Here is a 6,402-nt window from a genome sequence, read left to right on the forward strand (position 1 = left end):
GGGCCCTGTTTCTGGGGCGATTCTCGTTTACCCTTACTTTTCGACCTGGGTCCCGGAACGTTAAACCTGATGCACAGTCTAGAATATTCTCACCTGATCCACCTTCTCTATCCCCTGAGCCCATTATGTCTACTTCCTGTATCGTGGGGGCTGCTTCCTGGCCAGTGGAGGAGAGGGTTCGGCGGGCCCAACGGGAGGAACCGGACCCGGGGAACGGTCCGGCCAATCGACTCTTCGTGCCCGGTGCGGCTCGCTCGGAGGTCCTACAGTGGGCACACAACTCCAAGCTCACCTGTCACCCCGGCAACAACCGCACCCTCCAATTCCTCCGTCAGTGGTTTTGGTGGCCCTCCATGATCCAGGACACGACCGAGTTCATCCGTGCCTGTCCCGTCTGCGCCCGGGGTAAGACCTCTAACCATCCTCCTGCAGGTCTTCTCCAGCCACTCTCCATTCCTCGTCGCCCCTGGTCCCACATAGCAGTGGACTTCGTGACCGGTCTACCGCCGTCTCGCCTCAACACCACGGTCCTGACGGTGGTGGACCGGTTTTCGAAGTCTGTACACTATGTGCCACTTCCCAAGCTTCCTACGGCCATCGAGACGGGGGAACTCTTGGTCGAACACGTCTTCCGGCTCCACGGATTCCCACTGGACATCGTTTCCGACAGGGGTCCCCAATTCACCTCCCAGGTCTGGAAGGCATTCTGCTCGGCGATCGGAGCATCCTCCAGCCTCACTTCAGGGTACCATCCACAGTCCAACTGCCAAACTGAACGTGCTAACCAATGCATGGAAAGTGCCCTCCGCTGTGTCGCTGCCCGTCACCCCGCCTCCTGGAGCTCCATGCTGCCGTGGGTGAATTACGCCCATAACTCCCTGGTCTCTGCTTCCACGGGCGTCTCCCCCTTCATGGCTACTCTGGGCTATCAACCACCGCTCTTCGACTTCCAGGAAGAATAGGTGGCCGTCCCGTCTGTCCAGACTTACCTCCGACGGTGCCACGCTGTTTGGAGACAGGTCCGGTCTTCTCTCCAACGATCTTCCAACCGAAGCCAGAGACGGGCCAATCGCCACCGCGCCCCGGCTCCTGACTACAGACCCGGCCAGAAGGTATGGCTTTCATCTAAAGACCTCCCCTTACAGGTCGAGTCCCGGAAGTTGGCGCCCCGGTTCATTGGTCCATTTGTCGTGGAGAGGATGGTCAACGCCTCCGCCGCCCGCCTGAGACTCCCCAGGTCCTTAAAGATCCACCCGACCTTCCACGTCTCCCTCCTGAAACCGGTGGAGGAATCGGACCTGGTCCCGCCCTCCAACCCTCCTCCTCCACCCAGGTTCATCGACGGAGGAGAGGCCTACACTGCCAGGCGCATCCTGGACAGGCGACGCAGGGGTCGTGGCCACCAGTACCTCGTCGACTGGGAGGGGTACGGTCCGGAAGAGAGGTCTTGGGTTCCACGCCACTTCATCCTCGACAAGGACCTGTTGAGGGACTTCCACCGGGCCCATCCGGACAAGCCTGGTCTAGCGCCCGGAGGCGCTCTTTGAGGGGGAGGTACACGATCTCACCTGCACCTTCCTCTCAATTTTATTATTATTTTTGTATTGTTGTGGCTGCTGCTCTCCTTCCCACTCTGACTCTGCAGGAGGCGTGACTGATCTACTGCCAGACACCGGTGATCGTCTACACCTGCGCGGCTCCGCCTCACCTGCTCCGGATGAGCAATCAGCGGAGCTTAAAGGCGGAGTCATTCCTCCTCACCGGTGTCAGATCGTTCTCGTACTTTCATGGGTAAAGTCATGCCATTGCTCGCTCGCTATACTTGCCTTGAAAAGATACTCACCACTCCGTCTCCGCTCCAGGTCGTCGCGTCTCCTGCCGGTCGTCGCGTCTCCTGCCGGTCGTCTTCTCCTGGCTTCTCTGGTTTCCTTCTCCCCTGGAATCTCCAAGCCACGTTGTGAGTTAAGACTTCCTCAAGCTGGACTCTCCCTGCGCCCTGAGTCAGCTCCCCTCGCAGCCGCTGCAAAGACTTTATTCTTTTCCACTCTTCGCACTATCCACTATCACTTCCCCGTTTGGGAAGTCGTTTTGTGTTACCCCCCTTTTGTAATAAAAGTATTGTTTGAAATAACCTGTCGTCATCGTCTGCTTTCGGGTCCACGCCACCAACCGTAACAAATACGGTTAGAACCAGAATAAACAGATATGAGAATTCTAATAAAGTGCTGTGATAAGTCTTCTGACTATACGTGATGCGTATAGGATATATAGGTATACGATTTTATGTCAATGATTAATGAAAAGGGAAAAAAATTGTTTTTGCCTCATTAGCTCACAGCAGGAGGACAACTGGGGCCTCCTCTGTGTCCGTCTTGTGGGACACTAGAGCAACATTAAAAGTCAGCAGTGTCCTATAAAAGAGCTGCTGTCCTCACACCAGCCCTCAGGCCAGCATAGATTTCACTAGGTTCAGTAGATTTTTGGCAAATGACAAGCAGTGGAGCAACTAGAGTGATATTGTTGACAGAGAATATATTGACCTGTTATGCAATACATATGGAGAATTAACATTAGCAATCACTCCCATTATATTTGCCAAACACCTGCTAACTTTCACCGTGTGCCGTCTTGACTGACGTTCACTTTTAAATGCACAGTATGTAATTTCTGCCACCAGGGGTTTCTCAATTAAAACACCAACTAAAGTCTTACTTTGATGATGGTGGGAATCAGCATGGGATCATGGTAAATTGCAGTCCTTGTCTCATTTGTTTTTTTGTGTGGTTTTGTGCTTTACAGCGAGAGCTTTGTTGTCAGAATGTGCAGCAAACGATAATGAGTTGAACAGAAAACGTTCCTCGTCAGGGTTTGCTCCTGAAGTTACAGCAGAGACAGTAAAGATGACGACGATGTAATTAAAAGGTGAAACAGAAAAATTCAACGTCTGTTTAGAAATACCAAGTTCTGTTGTTTTGAGATATATTAATGCTGTTACATAATATGTAAAACAAATTCTTAACAATTTAAAAGAGTATCGCTGATGACACATTTGCACACAATGCAATCACACTTTGCATTACCGTAATTACTAGGGTTGGGTACAGAAAAGCCGGTACTTTTTGTACTTGGCTCCGATTCGCGTCAGTACTACCGAGTATTGGTTCACTTTTAATGAATCAGTGCCAAATTTCGGTACTTGAAACGTCTGGGAGAGCGTGCAAGAACGCAAGAATGTGAGAGCTACGTGCCGCAGGACTACGAGAGGACGACAGCAGTAATGGCAAGCGGAAAGCGGTCGAAAGTGCAGCTACATTTCACACCATTAGACGCAGACGGCGCTCAATGTAATATTTGCAACGTGAAATGCAAGGCGGGCCGGTTAACGCGTCAAACCTGATGAAGCACCTGGTCAAACACGGGATTTAAAAAAAAAGCTGAAGCATGTAGGCTACTGTTTTTTGACTCATGGAACGTGACAACTGCTGCATCAGCTACCAACATTTGCGTGCCTTTTTTTTGTTGCCCCGCATAGACGCAGAGAGAGCCGTGACATGTTCCATCCTAGTCGAACAGCCTTGCCAACTCTTTCGACTGCTCAAAAAGTGTCTGCTTGTTGTTAGCCTGCCGTCTGTGGCTAGCGTTAGCTGTGTGGCTAACTTTTGGCTAGTTAGCTCACAGCCCACAGCTGATTGTGTAAATACTTGTTTGTGACAAGAGACAATTAGGGTCAATTATGAACGCTACCCAACCCAGTAATTACGTTTTTGCTATCACAATAATTCCAACGGTTTCTGGTTATTACGGTAATTTCACTTGAAAAAATATAGTTTCGATTTTTTTTTGCCTGTTTTTGCACATTGAGAGACTCAAAAATAGTATCAGGTACAGGACATTCTTTGGTCCTTTTATGGTTAAAATAAGCTAAAAAAAAAAATCCAGATAGACAGTTTCAGGTTTAGGTGTCAAAGGTATAGTATTTGCCAGCTAAACACTAACTTTGTCTGCTGTTCAGAAATTGGTAATACACAGAAGATTTTAAAAGGTGGGGTTAGCACCAAATTATGCTGTTTACTGCACCTTTAGGGACACTGCGTAGTATTTATGGGTTTATATGACCCAAAATCCACTTTTGTATACATATTATGTGCTCCTGCATTGTTTAGTCGCTGTATAATATTTTTTGTTTCATTTTCGTAGTGTTTCAAAAAGTCATGTAAAATAACATGGTCGCGGGACGCTGTTGCATTGCCACGACGGCATGTTTCTACGGGAGCCTGTATAGACAAACCCGAGAGAACAAAACGAGCGCCGAGACGAGACTGAGAGCGGATCTTTTTACGCGTTTAGAATGAAGGACCACACGTATTTTACAGCGGTTAAAGAACACTAGTACCTGACCGTACGCACGCACCACGGAGAAAGACGACGAGGACGACATTTGACCGGCTGAGGATACCGTAGCGCTCAGGGAAGGGAGGGGGTGAGCAGAGGAGCAGTTCTTTGTTGTAAATTTCAGCCTCTCCTCTAGATGGCACTATAAACTACTTACTTCACCTTTAAGGGGAACTTCTGCAAACAATGTAATGATTTATAGTACGCCTATCTATTACATGTAGTATATGACTAAAATCTGTCTCTCTGTGTTATCCATATTTCTTTACACACTTTTAAACTTTAGAAAAGACCAATGCCGTCACTTTCAAGTTATCTAAGCTCCAACCCGAGTTGGGTGCAGAGATTAAAACGATGACACAGTTGCCATAGTGACACACCGAGTTTGCCCTTGCGTGTGTGTTTGTGATACCAAGGGTATGTGGTATCACCCTGTTTCTGTTACAGTTGTCATGGCTCAGCAAAATGGCTGCGCAAACTGTTGTGTCTACATCTGCTGCTGCTGGTGGGGGGCCAGCGCTGCCATGGAGAAGACCAAGGAAGCAGAGCAAGCACAAACTGGGATCATGCTTTTGTCATGTTTTCCACCAGGAAACATCGTCAGCACCATCAAAATGTGCATTTATTTTTAACTGATAAAGTGATGGACCTGTTTCTTTATTGTTCTCAGCGGATCATTTCTTCTTCTCACACCTGGTAGCCATCATTGTTTTATCACCTTTTATATTTGGCAATTAAAATGAATGCAGAGGCTGTTCCCTATGCATTAATCTATTCATAAATAATACACTTGTGTGTGCACATGTGCATTGAAAAAACACACACACGCCATTTGCTGCAGGGCAAACATTTCCCCACCAACACTTACGCCTCTTCTTGCATTTCCCTCTGGCCACAATCCCTATACAGAAAGATTGAAAATCATAATATTCTATAAATGAGTGAACGTCTCATTTCCACGTGTTTAAGACAAACACGATGCAGGCCTTCCGCCTACAGCAGCTGTACTCCTCTGCATGATGGACTATACCATATGTTTACATATTCTGTTTTGTTACCAAGAATAAATCTCATAGGAAGGAAAGTACCACAACTATACTATACTCAATAAACTTACTTTAACCATTTACTTTACTTTTAAATGTACTAGTTTAACAAATAAAATTATTATATTAAATTCCATGATAATGAAACTTGAAACTACAATACAGTAACAAGATACAATTTTGTATTAGGGAAGTTTAGTGTTTACTGTTTGGTGTTTATTTTAACCATAAAAATGTTTTTGCCCTTTTTTCCAGAATAACTTCAAAAATCTGGCAGTGGTGTATTCATTTAAAATGAAAAAAAAAAATGAAAACACGGTACAATGGAAATTATGTACAGGCACAAACATCGTCTTCGTTATGCTCGCTGTTAAAGCGTTAACGACAGTGGAATATGTGTGTTATAATATTTCAACTTCATAATACGATAATTACCAATTTTGAGTCCCACAGATGCTCATGTGAAGGTATTACACTGATAGACAGTGCTTAACTTTGGAAATAACATGGTATTACTTACTGTAACATCCATTTTATACCACGTCCTCTACCACATGAGGGTTGTGGGTCAGAAAAAGGGCAACTTGGGCAACCCTCTTGCTGTGAGGCAATAATGCTAGCCACTGAACCATGTGGCCCCATTACTGTAACATTTTCTCCTGATTACCATACGATTACCACCATTATTACCAAGCTGTAAATTGCATTAGTGTTGGAGTAAAATCCTGCTGTTAAAGCAGTAGCTCCATCCAATTAAGAAAATCCATGAATGGAAAACTGGAGAGATGAAATTTTATCGTGTGACTATACTATACCCAGACATAGAGACATAAAAGAGGCATCCATGATTTAGTCTTACGCCTGGTAAGTGGATAAAACGGTGTCATCTTCTCCAAACTCCCCTTTCACAGTAATTTAGGGCAAGTATCTATACTTAGATGCCAGGGCGTGAGACAATATAGGG

The sequence above is a fragment of the Microchirus variegatus genome (assembly GCF_963457635.1).
Source record: "Microchirus variegatus genome assembly, chromosome: 6".
Classification (NCBI taxonomy): domain Eukaryota; kingdom Metazoa; phylum Chordata; class Actinopteri; order Pleuronectiformes; family Soleidae; genus Microchirus; species Microchirus variegatus.